The 13845-nt window shown below is 44.9% G+C and overlaps 1 protein-coding gene across 3 annotated transcripts in view; it reads right to left on the bottom strand.

The window, feature by feature from the left end:
• Positions 1–13634, bottom strand: part of LOC118508268 — a 75766-nt gene extending 62132 nt beyond the window's left edge. For 2 of the 3 annotated variants that reach the window (XM_036047905.1, XM_036047908.1), the window contains exons 1-2: positions 13347–13634; positions 11301–11608 (exon numbers count right to left, since the gene is read on the bottom strand). The gene's annotated coding sequence lies outside the window, so the exon portion shown is untranslated. Of the gene's footprint in view, positions 1–11300; positions 11612–13346 lie in introns of all 3 variants that reach the window. The other variant, XM_036047906.1, reaches the window with a different exon arrangement.
• Between the last annotated feature and the right edge of the window lie 211 nt (positions 13635–13845).

Raw genomic sequence — 13845 nt, 5'->3', positions numbered from 1 at the left:
AAATCGCCATCGAAGTGAAATGCTTTGCCAATGCAAATCGGGTTTGGCGAGTATTCGGGTTGAGTTTGTTTTAATTTTTATTTTAAGGATAAATAGCTTGGCCACGCAGTGAATATATATTTTAGAATTCATTAAACATGAGATGCCAACATACTATATCAACAAGTTACAGGCGGGAACAAACATCATCATATCACATAGATTTAGCATCTTGTTAGGCACTGTTAGATGTTTATTTTCTTGCCAATTGAATTTTATACATTTTATCATTTTCTGTAATTGAAAAATTGGTGCTCTCATCATACAGTGCAACAAAAAACATATTACAGGGGTTTTCAATTTATTTGGTAAGATTTCATTTTATTTTATCTATTTTTTTATTGCAGGATATTGTGACATTTAAGACAATATACTCAGATAATACACATTAGTAAGCAAATTCAATATTCAAGATTCGGCACAAATTTTAGAGAAACATTAAAGAAGCTCAATTGATAAATCTAAAATAATTATGAAACCAATTTTTTTAGAATAATTAATTTTTATTTTTTAAATGCATCGGCAATGCTATATTTTTAATTAATAATAGTAAAATTAAATTTTGTTTTTTTATTGCTTAAGGACGGCTTGGTCGCGTTGCTAACTTTTTTATGAAAAACTAAATTTGTTTAGAGAAAATAAATTAGTCAGTGCTCCACCACCTGCTCGCAAAATTTCGCAAGGAATTTTGCGAAAATCGACGCTCCACTGCTATATTTGTTGTGCTAAATTATCAGCTACTTTTGTGATATCATCTGATAACATTTCCCTATATATAATGAAATTGAATTTTTTTGAAAAGGCGTATGAGGTCTCACAGAATCAAACCCCTTATAAATAAACGATTCAAAAAGTTGCACTCGTTCAAAATCCCTGTAGCGAGTAACCCTGTATTTACTTTCACTTTGCATGTTTACAGGCCTCGTAACAAACGAGCTGTTGGCATAGCAACACACATCACATATAAGTGTTGCTTCATTAAATTTAAAAATGAAGTACGCAAATACAATTATTCACCTCAAACGAATCATGATGGGCCTTTCCCCATAATTTAAATACATTTTGTTTACTGATGTCACTTTTTTTCTCTGGGCAAAACCCACTCCGAGCTGGAAAATATTTCCAAAATTGTGAAATATTTAAATTTGCTTCGAACTAGAAATAGTATCTCCACCATTTAATTTTCCTTCAATTAGACGCTACATTTGAACTGTTTACAATAAGTGATAAAGTTATTTTTGGGACATACCTTCTGACGCCAAAATGCCCTTTCAACCTTGAACCTCATCACAGCTTACATCACTGAACTTGCTTAGACGCTTAGGCGGGTTAACTAATTGGGTACTTCGAAAGTCATGACTCCCAGAGGGACCAGAGTTCTCGAGTCAACTTCACTGACGCAGACAGATCGGCCGACCTAACACGTTTTCTTAAAGCGGTGATTGTTTATCTGCCGCCGCGTCAATCTGTTCCCCTCCCAGCCAACGGACAAACGACGCCACAATGCCCAACCATTGATAAATAGTGTAGTTAGCCAGCAGCCGAGTGGCGTGCTCATCACCATTTCCGTCCGCTTCACTGGGGCGCAAAAACATAAGACACTGTACGCAACCGGCCACAAGTGCATCTGCTTTTCATCAAACGATTGACAGCGTGGTCGTACAAAAATGAAGTGCGCCCAGGGTTTCCGTTCGGCTCGGTTCGACGTACCGATGGCAACTGTTGCTGGAGCATACGTAGATATATATATTTCATGCTCCAGCGAGCCCGGGCGCGAGTCAATTAGATGCTAATTTGTTTATTTACGCAAAGATTTGCAGCTTTTGCACTTCTGCACATGTTTGGGATGAGGGACTGGATGGGGCGGACGGGCTTCTTCGTTTGTTTTTTTTTATTCTCCTTCGCTCCGCATCGCTGATGATATGTGCGCAGCAGATCTGCAAAAGGATGCTGCGTACGGGTGGTTATTTTAAGCCACAACTACCTGCCTGCATGGGGAGTGGAATTTCCATACTCCAACCACCCCATTTAGGCACTTCAAAGCGATTGGTTTAATTTAACTTCATGACTCATTGATTTTGATTGCGAAATACGATGCGTGGCATGGCGTGGTTGGCGTGAATTTTACGATAAGCAGCCGAGAGAGAAATTTAAACATCACCTCGCGTACTGTAGGCTTTCCTACCACCGGTTAATGCGCTTGTCGGTTGGATGGAAGTTTGGATAATTTTTATACACTCTTTCCTTACCTGGCACAGGGAGGAAGATTAATAACAATGAAGCGGAATCACTAGGAAAGGCTGGGGAAAACATGACGTTACACGGCGAAGGCCACCTTGCCCACATCGCCTGCCCAACATCGGTATCGTTCCACGCACCGGTGCAATAACTCAAACACTTCAAAGTCACCACATCCGACCACGACCCAAGACGATCGTGCAGCTTCTAGAGCTTCTTTTGCAATTCCACACAACGGGTCGCACCGGGCAACCTTCCCTTTGACTAATGAAGTGCGAACGAAGTCAACGCTGGCGGCGGTAACCAAACCAACCTTCCAGGACGTCACGTATCCTTCCCGCAAGCCACCACCAGACTATGCCATCCCTCACGGTGGAAAAGTGTGAAAATGTAACTTTTCATCAAATTCATCTCAAGCACAGAGAAGGCAAGAAAAAAAAACGATCGGGGCGTAAATTGAAGTTCGGACCAGCGAACAGAATGCGGCTGGCTGCGAGCGCACTCCAGCGGGCACGAAGGACAACGAAACGATTGATTTGTGGCGGCGACGTTGGCGAATCTCTGGCAAAGTTAAATAAACTGTGAATAAATTTGTGGTCGTATTTTGTGTTTTTTTTTCCTTCTGGGATGTCTCTTCTTCTTTTTTTTTGCTGTGCCGTTCATTGGAAATTCCGATCACTGCCCAAAGGCGAGAGTTTCGAATGGGATTGGAAAAATAAGCAGGACAAGTTAATTTGGTGCGCGACCTTTTTTTTTTTTGTTGCTTGCTTGGATTTTTCTGCCCGTGTTAGAAGGAGACGAAAAAACGGACGAAAACATCTTCTCTTTAATAATAACGAAACAAACTGTTGCTAGATTTTTCTAAGCCATCGGCCTTCAGGAGTTAAATCCATGAGATTCCATTTTTCCAAAAGAGATAAAAAGTATTATAAATATGCCTAATTTTTTGTTAATTATGCCAGATAGAAGGTAGAAAAGAGGTCTAATGAGTTGTGTGAATACAGCAAGATTAAATAGCAGCTATACGATCAATAAGCTTCCCACTTCTTTCGATCTTGCACCCGTCAGGTCGTGGTTTCGAATCTCTCCTGGATCGACTCTAACGCGGGGAACCGGCAATACAGTTTTCACTTCAAGAAAAACAAAGCATCAATTAAGTAAACTTTCAAGAATAAAAGCTTGTTTTAAATATTCATAAAAAAAGAAGATCTTAGTGAAATTTCACCAAAAAAAAGCTCATTCACTTTTACAGACAGTTTTCTTCATTGCAGAGGTTTGGAGTACTTATTCGACATGATCTTAGATTTCTTTTCTCAAGAATTATTACGGACAGCAATCGATTGCTTAATTTTTTTTCCAATGACAGCCATAAGCATTCATTGCAAAAACAGGAAGATGAATATAATCAGGCACCAACATTAATCATGCCTCGTACATATTTTAATCTTACAAAAAAACGACGAAGCCGTACTTCGCTCGGTGAAAGCTTTCACTTGTTGAATTCTCTACTCCCTCAATGTCAAAGCATTGAAAATCGTAGAAAATCAATCCAGGAATAACATTTCCGACCGCAGTCATAAGATGAGATCTCATTAAATAGAAATACTCTTCACGTGAGCTAAGTACTAAGTCCTTTCTTAGGATCAAGAATTCATTTCGAAAATAATCAGAAATCGGTTTGCAGCTATATTTAACACTGAGATGAACGGAGATAATTTTTGAGAAGTATTGGTAGAACTGCCATTACAAGATGATGCTTCTTATAGAGAAGAGGCCTTCAAACCTTGGCGACCACTAAACTACTATTCCTGGCAATGACTTATCGGTAAGTCACGTCATGCACAATTGGTAAAACCAACAGCGCAGGAGCGAACTAAAATCACCAAAACTAGGTTACCTTGCCATCGCCAGGCCCATCCCGAGCAGCTTTTTTTTTGTGCGAACTACACGACCTCTGGAAACGTGATCCAGGCAGGCGGTGTCTGTAAATGGAAATTTGTCATTCGATCACCGAACCCCACCCTCACTGACACCCCCAGCAACGGCTTGAGTACGAAAGTGTGTGTGTGTGCGCTTGTAAGACAAGCAAAATGAAATGCTACGCACGTAAACCATAAATCAGCGAGTGGCACAGTATGCGTTCCCCTGGCACGATCAGCTTCGTGAAGGTGCTGTGGACAAACTTTCTCACGCCCAACCAAAAAAAAAAAACGGGGGACCGGTACAGTTTAAATGGATTACACACATAAGCATGCTAACATTCATCATACGCACGGGTTGCACCATCCCACTGGGTTCCCCCGTAGGTCGAAGAAATAAATCTCCCGCTAGCTGTGTTCTTGTTTTGCTCCACAAATCTTTCATTCCTTTCTAGATGCAAAATAGAACATACGAACATAGGAAGAGCGGGTACGAAATCTTTGCGATCTTCCATCCGGTCATTAAACGGAATGTCGTCATTGGCAGGCGAGGAAATGAGGCGAACATTTTCCAGCCCCATTTGCGTACCCGCAACCCGCACAAATACGCACAAACTGTCAACGGTTCATCGTACGTCGGTGCGACCCCTATCCTGCGTGACACCCTCTCGACGTTCATATTTATAAATAAACTTCTCTCTATTTATTTTTCTACGATGCGAGCCGATCAACAACAATTTCCGTGCTTGCTTCTTCCTTTTTCTTTTTTTGGTAGCAAAGCCAATTGCCCATGGACACTTTCGCCCTTTTCCAGCGTTGATTGGAGTGTACAGCCAATAGCCACTTCATTCGCGCCAATTTGCACAACATTTTAATGTTTTCTGTCCAGGGGGTTTTTCGTTGAAATCCTCGCATCAATATCGACAAAGAAAAACACCCACCAATATCCGATAAGCTAGTGTCCGGTAGTGGCAAGCAAGCGATCGGCTCCGGTAAACAAACGCCGTACGGGTACTGAACACGCACACACACAAAAAAAACCTACCGTTTCGTTTATGCAAACTCACTCGAACTCGAGGGGCGAGGTGATGGACCGGAACTCACGCAATACGCGCGATTTGTTTACACACCACGATCGAACCACTATTTGTGCTCCACTCGCACGCTCCCAACTCTTCCCCCTATCGAAGGTGAAGGTGAATCGAATCGAGAAGATCCTACTAATATTGGCCGCACCCTGAAGTGGCCGCAGAAAGGGAGGAAGAACACGGTAGCGCTCACTTTACGTTCATTCATGGAAAGATGTTGTGGGATGTCTTTGATGACGATTGTTTCTTTTTGGGATGGCATCCCGATAAGGCACACACAGCCACAGACACCGGAGGGTACAGTGATGGCGCAAATTCGTCCATGATGTCAGCTGATGTCAGCTGTCAACGATCACAAATCATCGCAATGTCGGTGCTGCTGACGGTTCTGTTTACTTTAGCTCCAGAAATACGCGAATTGGCGCACCATTGTAGGCTTCGGCGGAAAAGGCTTCCCAGTAAAGGCGCTCTTAACAGCGAGTGCGAGTGACGCATTTCGCGCACGCCAACTCCACCAAAACTGTCCACACACACACACACACACACACACAGTGTTTGTGTTGACAGTTGGAGGCGTCCAGAATCGTGGCCGGCGAAGGTCAACGGGCAGCGAACAAACGAACCCCGAATGTCCGCGTGGGCTAAGCGCCCCATTTGTTGATAACCCCGCGGAATGGAGCCAATCCGATTGGTGTGGACTGCACCATATGAGTCATTGTACTGTCAGGATGCTTTCACTTCGCATCAATGAATGATTGTCTGGCGGGCAGTTCGGTGGCACTAGATGGAGGAGGTTGGATATTTTTGGCCACAGTTAACTCTTCTCCTTGCGGGCCTCCTCTCACTGTGCTGTTCGGGACTGCTGACGTTCGAGCAAAGAGTTTTGATGAACACCAAAAATAACAATTAGCACTCGTATGCCACAAGATGACAGTCGGAAACATTTATCAGGGCGAGTGTCGAAGAGGACATTGAGCTATGTCCGTATCCAGGAAACAGGAATAACACGAAGAAACTCTCATCAGTTTTCCTTCTTCGAGTTAGTTATATTTTTAAAATTACAAGTCGGTTACGAAAACCACTCTCAATAATGATGATGATGATGATGATGATGAGAAGATTGGTCCGCTTTCACCCGTCATCTCATTATCCTTTGTGATCTGTCATCTGTGGCAATCAATGGTCAGGCGAGTCCTCTCGTCTTCCGACGTCCGAGGCATCCTCGCGGAAGCTTCTTCTGCGGAAGATTCGGCCACTTCGCCACTGCTCGTGCGTGGGCAGAAGAAAAGGGAAAATAATTTCTCATTTTTCCATTTCAACAGTTCGCACCGCAGTAACAGCAGCTCTTGTAAGTGTGCTTTGTATGTGTGTGTGTGTGTGTGTTGTTTTAATGTCACCTCTGTCATATTTTTCATCCACAGCTCTTCGGTTCGGTTTTTTTTGTTGTTGTTGCTTACAGCGCCTTTTGGGTGGTCCATGTCGTTTCATTTCACGGCGCGACAGTAACACGTGCTACTGTCTGTCATTTGCAAAATTCGCCGAGTGTGGAGAGCGTTCGTTCGGGTGAAAAATTTGTATCCATAATCGCCCAGATTTAAGCGTGACAGCGTTTTTTTTGTAAGCAAACGATGGAAATAGAATGCAACAAAAAACCCGAATCTAATTCTCGCCTTCTACCCCATTTCTCTAGCTTTCTCTGCTAGGTGGGAACCAGATCCAAAGGCGTACCACTGTGCCTTTTGCAATAATCATGGCAGTGGAACATAAATTTCCACTTGAACATTCAAGATCACGCTTCTAGAATCGGCCTGCCCCATCGCCCCGCAGCAAATGAGTCCTTGACGATGCTGGCGTTGGAGTTTAAATTAATTCATTCTTTCGCCAACCATTCAAACGATTCCACGGTGCGTTTCATTTCTACTTGTTATCAATTTATCTGTTTCAATTTGCCGGGCAAAAGTATAAATTAATTACCTCGGCAGCGCTCAATTAGGATTTAGAGCACACCGGGCATCGATTCCACCTTTGCCAAGGTACGAGACCTACCGACGCAGCATGATGGCAATGATGATGATGATGATGGCTTTCAAGGCTTGCCACTGCGTGAATCACGCCGGCGAAAAGTTCAAGGTCCAATTGGCCACATCTCGCAAGGAGTGCGCTCCTCAAGGGTCTAGCCTTCTTTGGCTAATAAATCGCCCCGTACACCTACAGCGCGACGGCTAGATCGCTTTATTTGGAGGAGGAGCAGGAAAACACACAGCTGCCGGGGAAATGCCGGTCGGATTTGGTGGCAGACGTCGGTCGCGTGTCCTTGGCTATTCACTTACCGAACACTGAAGTGCAAAGTTGTTTCTTTTCTTTTGCGCTATTTGATAATTCCATTGCACGCGCCTTATCGCACCGAACGCCGGATCCGGGCGACGATTTGTTACACCTTTGTGGCCTTGGTGTGGGGCTCACGCCAATCCTGAAGCGATGGGAAAAGTTTTCGCCCAAGCTAGGTGAGAATGCGATGAACTGGTATTTGAAAGATGGGACTAACTTTGCCGTGCCCGTTCAATAAATTGAGCATTTAAAGCAGAACAAGCGCGCAAGAAAAGTGAGGAGAATTCGCTAGAAAACGAATCTGAAGGAATTTTCTCCCGCCATTTCAAAGAAAAGGGAAAACAGCACACAATAGAGTACAGCTTTCCGGGAATAGGCTTAGTCAAGCGATTCTCACACCTGTCAACTAGCTCCAACCCAAGGCTTGGAGACTACCGGAAATTATTCACTTATCGTCGGTGTAAAGGAGCTCAAGTTGGCCCTTTTTTTTGGGAGGGTGTCGTTGTGTCGTTTATCAAAAACCTTTCCCATTTCGCCGAAAGGGATATGTTATTTGAACGTCAAAGTTCTAAAAGAGCGTCCTTAGCTTACCAGCCTGTGTGTTGGTGTGTGTGTCCTTTGCAAGGTGTTGGGGACCAGAGTCCCTAAAAATAGCATGTAAGATCTATAAAGGGATGCCTTAGTTATATAAATATCCTTCCAGCGGTTTCTTGGGGTTTCTGCTTAAGAACAACTTTTTTTTTTTTGTTCGCATTTGCCGTGTTGAAGCTACAAAATGGTTATGTTTCGTTGATAAAGATAGAGTGATGGTGGATTAGCATAATTTAGCAAAAGCGGGCTTTTAAACGAAGAAACCTTGGCCGAAGTACTAATAGCGAATTCTAGAACTTCCTTTGATAAACTCACTGTAGCTTCTTAGTTGCTTTTATATTAAGGAACATATCAAAAGGAGATTAGCAGCTAAACTATGGAAGATAAATAGTTGAGCATGCTTCTACGATTCGCTGACCAGAATCTCAAAACCTACCAGGAACGCTGCCAATGATCGTGCGATACTTGATGCCTTCCAAATTTGCCACTATCTCGATCGCGTCACTCCGTCGATCGCTTCACGCTCTTCAGCCTGGCCTTGTGTTCAGCTGATCAGCAACGTTCTGCCCTACCAGCTGCAACGGCCATAACAGTGCCGCTCTGCTGTGCTAAATTTGGTCAACTATAATTTGCACTCTGGCTTCATGTTTTCGCTGCCGAAGGTAAGATCTGTGGCCTCCGGCCGTTTGCGTGCGCTCCGGGTGATCCGGGTGTGCAGATAGTGCGCTCATAACTTTTGCAACCACGCCTGTTGAAACTTTGGTTGTTTGTATGTGCACATAAAAAAAAAACACACACACACACACACACACACACACACACACACACGAAATGCCTACAACATGACAGCGCACTTTAACGGCCCACCGGACGACCTTGGACGAAGCTGGGCGAAGGAAACACATGCACACACACAGCGGCTGGACAATCGTACGCCGGTGGTACGATATCACCATCAACACTAAATAGTGTAACATTACTCCAATCTTAATCGCGATCCGAGATCCGGGCTTACCGCAAAGCCGCTTGGAGCAGTTCTCAAACATCTGTTACTGGTTACTGTTTTTGTTTTTGCTCGTTCACTACCAACGGCTGTCAATTGTGACATTTCTACCACTGCTGACGTACGGTATCCATCAATGAGAGGGGGAGAATTTGTACTACTCCTGTTGTTTACTCTTAGGTCGGTTCTTGAGCGAGCGGACCAAAAATGGGGAGCGACTGTAAGCATCCGCAAACACACGACGGATCGGACCGATGGCTCGATGATGGACAATCATTTCCCGTTTTGTACAGGTTTGTGTTGAAAACCAGTAAGTGTTCTCGGTATGACTCTCCGCTACGTCTTGCATGCTCTCGAGCAAGCACACATCAAACTCTGATGGAAAGATGTCAATCACTTTCCTGGTGGGTTTGGCTAGAGGGTGGAAGCAAAGGCCGGGTGGAGAGTTTGTTTAAACCAGTTTGCTTGCTTGGCTGCCTGCTGTTTGTGTTTTTGATGATACATTGCGATACAATTCTGGAACAGACGGAACGGGAACAGGAAGTGAGAGTGCTGGTGGAGGCGCACTGCTGTACACTGTCAATGTACTCAGCAGATCAATCGATTGGTCGATTGGTACGACATAATTTGTGGTTGGTTTCATCGCTGTCGTGTCGCGCCGAGGTGATACCGGTAATGGAGATGTAAACGGTGTTTAGATGATCAAGGTTCTGGAACGTGTTGCGTGTTGACTTCAACTAGTCAGTTAGACAACAGATTGATTGGACGACAATTGTGAGTGAACGGTGTGACGGGTCGAGTTGTTCGGATTGAAGTATTTAAATTAACTCAAAGTAATTGGAAAGAATCTGACAAATGCCTTGATGAAAAGAATATTTTGGATGGATGAGTATCTTCAGGGACTTTGCCATTGGGATCTCTTCAAGGAACTTATAGCTTCAACAATTTTTTCTGCGTTTTAGAGCTTCCAGTTATCTACAAAAACAATCCTTTTTTTGAGGATTCGACTCAAGGGTCAAAATTCAAAACACACTTTGTCATGTAAACAAGCCCTACTCCTGGTGTAGTACTTTTTCCCTCAACTCGCTGCCATTAATCAACTTATCGAATTTCTCATTCATCATCAATTTGCCCTAGCGAAAAAATGCTCCCTGACCGACATATCTCAATGTCCCACGGTGCATCCTGGTGCACTCTAGCACACGTGCAGTTTTCCGGAGGATAAATTGGAAACTGAAAAATACGACCACCCCGTACGTACGTGATCGAGTTATGCGAATTAAGGACAGCGCACTGGCCAACAACCATCCTTCGGTAGGCTTGCGTTGTTTGGGAACGAAGTACATCGCAAAAATTACTCTCCACCATACGGTTAAGTACACGGTGTTGTTGTCTGAGGAACGCTAACCAAATTTTGAATCAATTAAAATCCGATAAAATTAGGCCTTCCGTAGTTGTACAGGCGCTGATAGCGCAATAAAATGTGCCTGATTGGGAAATTCAGCTTCAATAGCAAAGTTAGGGACGAGCTAGTTGCTTCAACTACTAGAAACAGCAAAAGTATGATCAATAGGGGATGTATTTGATCGTCCATCATAGACCACTTGAGCAAGTAGATATACAGTGCCCGTTCCTTTTAGATGCTTCAGTGGCAAGTTTTCGCCGAATTTCGGCGGGGGATATATTTTTCCAACTGAAACCACCACATCCATGCGTCATATCCTTTTTTCCGGTCGGGTTAATGGATATCGCTCCGTAGAATAGACGGGCGGCCAATCGAGTGAGCTGATGTTGCGGTTGGCTTTGAAGCTTAATTGCCTTGCCGGACCAGTACTTTGTGGTAAAAAGTAATGGAACCGACTCGTACGGGATGCTGTACTTTGTACTGTAACTCCCATCCAATCATGTCCGCTGTATGCAAATAAAATTTTATAACCCATCCCGTTATTGCCGACTTCCGGTCCCGAACAGTAGGATATGCGGTTCACTTCTTCTTCGTCTTCTGGCAGAAGATCAACGTGACATCACGATACACGTAATGCGTTTTACTTGTATCGAAACCCACTACCTACTGCTACAAAAGCAGATACTTACCCCAATAGTGGAGCTGGCTGAAGGTGGGCGCTTTACAGCCACGATTCAAGGATTCAAGGATTTTGCGAGAGTAGGTGTACGCTTACGGGGTTTAGCTTCCGTTCCGGATTGCAAAAGCATGGATGTGGTCACAGTGATTTCGATGCAGCTGCATTTCGGTCAACTTTTTAAACACTCGTTCTTAAAGGCACACGCAAGGACTTTTCATGGAAAAGTATTGGGAAACTTTCAGTGGGTAACTCCTTTCACTTCTAACACTTTTTTAAAGCCGTTTTTCACTTCAAACTAATAACACTTGAATTTTAAACCTGCTTAAAGACACAAAGAAACGCATTTAATATTTAACTTTAAACATTAAACACTTTCACTCGCCCACACACAGCACTAAACTACGCCTGGCGCAATAACACTCGAATGCAGCACTGAGACTAAGATTTAAGCTTTCCACTTTCCACTACGGAAAACGACCGCCCAGAATCGAACACCGGACCGATCTGTGGCTGGGAAATTATTCTTAGCACACCTTCCCAATCGACCGCTACCCAACCGTTGATAGCTGTTGATTTTTCAATATTTCCTTCGCGCAAAGGATTTTGCAACGAACGGCACGCACCTACGCAGTGCTCTTCTTCCGCCCAAGAAAAACGCCAAGCGCCATTGGCGCACCATTTGAATTTTCACCCCCGTCGTCGAGTGACATATTTCGGTTGTATTTATCTTCTCGCCTTCTGGCACGTCTTCACGGTGTCGGTTCACTTCCAGCGACACAAGCGGCGATGGGATGGATGGAAGGAAAAATCCGTCCCACAGTTACGCTTGCGGTCGCTATTTTTAGCACAGTACTTTCCGGCCACTAAACCGTCAATCGACCGGACCGTTGGCCGGACCGGACTGCAGATCGAGCCGAGTGCACCGATCGGGCCACGTGAAAGGCTGTCGAAGTCTCAAGGAAAAGCGTTGCATGTGGGACACGAGCTGAAGAAGATGAAATTGGACAATTTTCACTCCTTCACTCGTTGGTGGCCTTGGATGGTTTTTTCGTCCCCCCAGGTAACCTCCGCGCGCCGTATGACCCGACAGAGGGGGTCGATCCGTTTCAAAAGTTTCAAGATGGGAGTTTGTGTGTGCAAAAAACCAAACCTGACGGGCAGTTGTTCTTGGCCCTATTTTTTTTCGGTGGTATTTGAGTGATTGATGAAGGTGCAAGTGACCTGATGATGATTACGCGTCCAAGTTTGATTGGATTTTTACGCACGTCGGTTTGCTCGGGGTGGCTTCAACCCCTGAAAACTGTGCCGAGCTCGTCCCCGATAGGCGTAAGCAGCAAAAGTCACATTCGCCAACGACGAACACGTTTTGCATTCTCCGGTTGCGGTTCAGGTGCATAACGTATGCAAACATGTACAACGCACGCTAAAGCACGCGCGCGTTCGCTCGGCTGACGCCACTAAAAACGGTCTCGCAAATTTAAGGGACCGTGCTGGGTCCGTTAAGCGGGCGCTGTTTTTTGTTTGCCAGCGAAGCCAGCAGCACAACGAAACGCACAATGAAGGTTGCAACCTGACCACATGGAGACGTTGATGGCTTGAAGCGGGGTCTTGGCGCCTTTATTTACGAATTTACCAGCAAAACACACACGAGATATGCGCTAGGAGTGGTGGAAAACAGAGGTAGCTTGTGGGGTCAAAGAAACGAGCACACACACACACACACAATCGCACAAGTGGATAGATAATCTAAGCGGCCCCATTTTACTCGCTCGCTGCTTGGTTGGAACCGTGTCCGCACCTCAATGTTTGTTTATTTTTGGCACACTCAATCACTCACTCGCACTCACGCGCACCGACTCTATTCAGCTCACTCACTCACTCGCTCACGTTTGTGGAGCATCGATGGAGAACACTTCGCCACATACGAAGCTGAATGGCTGAATGCATCTGAAACATGGAACCGAACCGGGACCTCCGGTTTGCGAAAGAAAACTCGACGCAAAACGTTAAAAATAAGCGTCACACTGGACTGCAAATGACACGGATTTTGGCTCACCTCACTCATCTCACTCGGCTCGCCCAACTTACACGCTCATCTCACGCACGCGAGTTTTTTGTTTACTCGAGCACGCACACACGATCCACGCACACGCACTTGGCCACCGAATATCCGAATCGCTTCTTCCCCGGTTGCGTCCAACAGGCAGACTGAGCCGCTGCTAGGTGGAGCTTTTCTTCGCGGTTGCCTGCGCGAGCGGCTTGCCAAATGGAAAGCCCCTTCCCCATTTCGGCACGGTGACGGCTTGCTGCTCGGTTAACAAGAGCTGTACCGTCACCGTGTACCACGTGTGAAAAACAACCAATTTCCCTTTCTCTTCCCTTTCCTTTTTTTCCGCCCTTCCCCTCTCTCTCACACCATTCTTGGTCAGCTTCCGAAGGTGATGTATTGGATGAGGTGGTTCCAGTGGAGGAGACCAACTTTATGTGCAACCATGGTAACAAGCGAGAGAGAAAGAGCGTGAGAGAGAGAGAGCGAGACGGATCGACAACGTGAA

This window comes from Anopheles stephensi, chromosome 2 (assembly GCF_013141755.1).
Source record: "Anopheles stephensi strain Indian chromosome 2, UCI_ANSTEP_V1.0, whole genome shotgun sequence".
Classification (NCBI taxonomy): domain Eukaryota; kingdom Metazoa; phylum Arthropoda; class Insecta; order Diptera; family Culicidae; genus Anopheles; species Anopheles stephensi.
The sequence above is the reverse complement of the archived record's forward strand: the minus strand, read 5'-3'. Positions and strand labels throughout refer to the sequence as shown.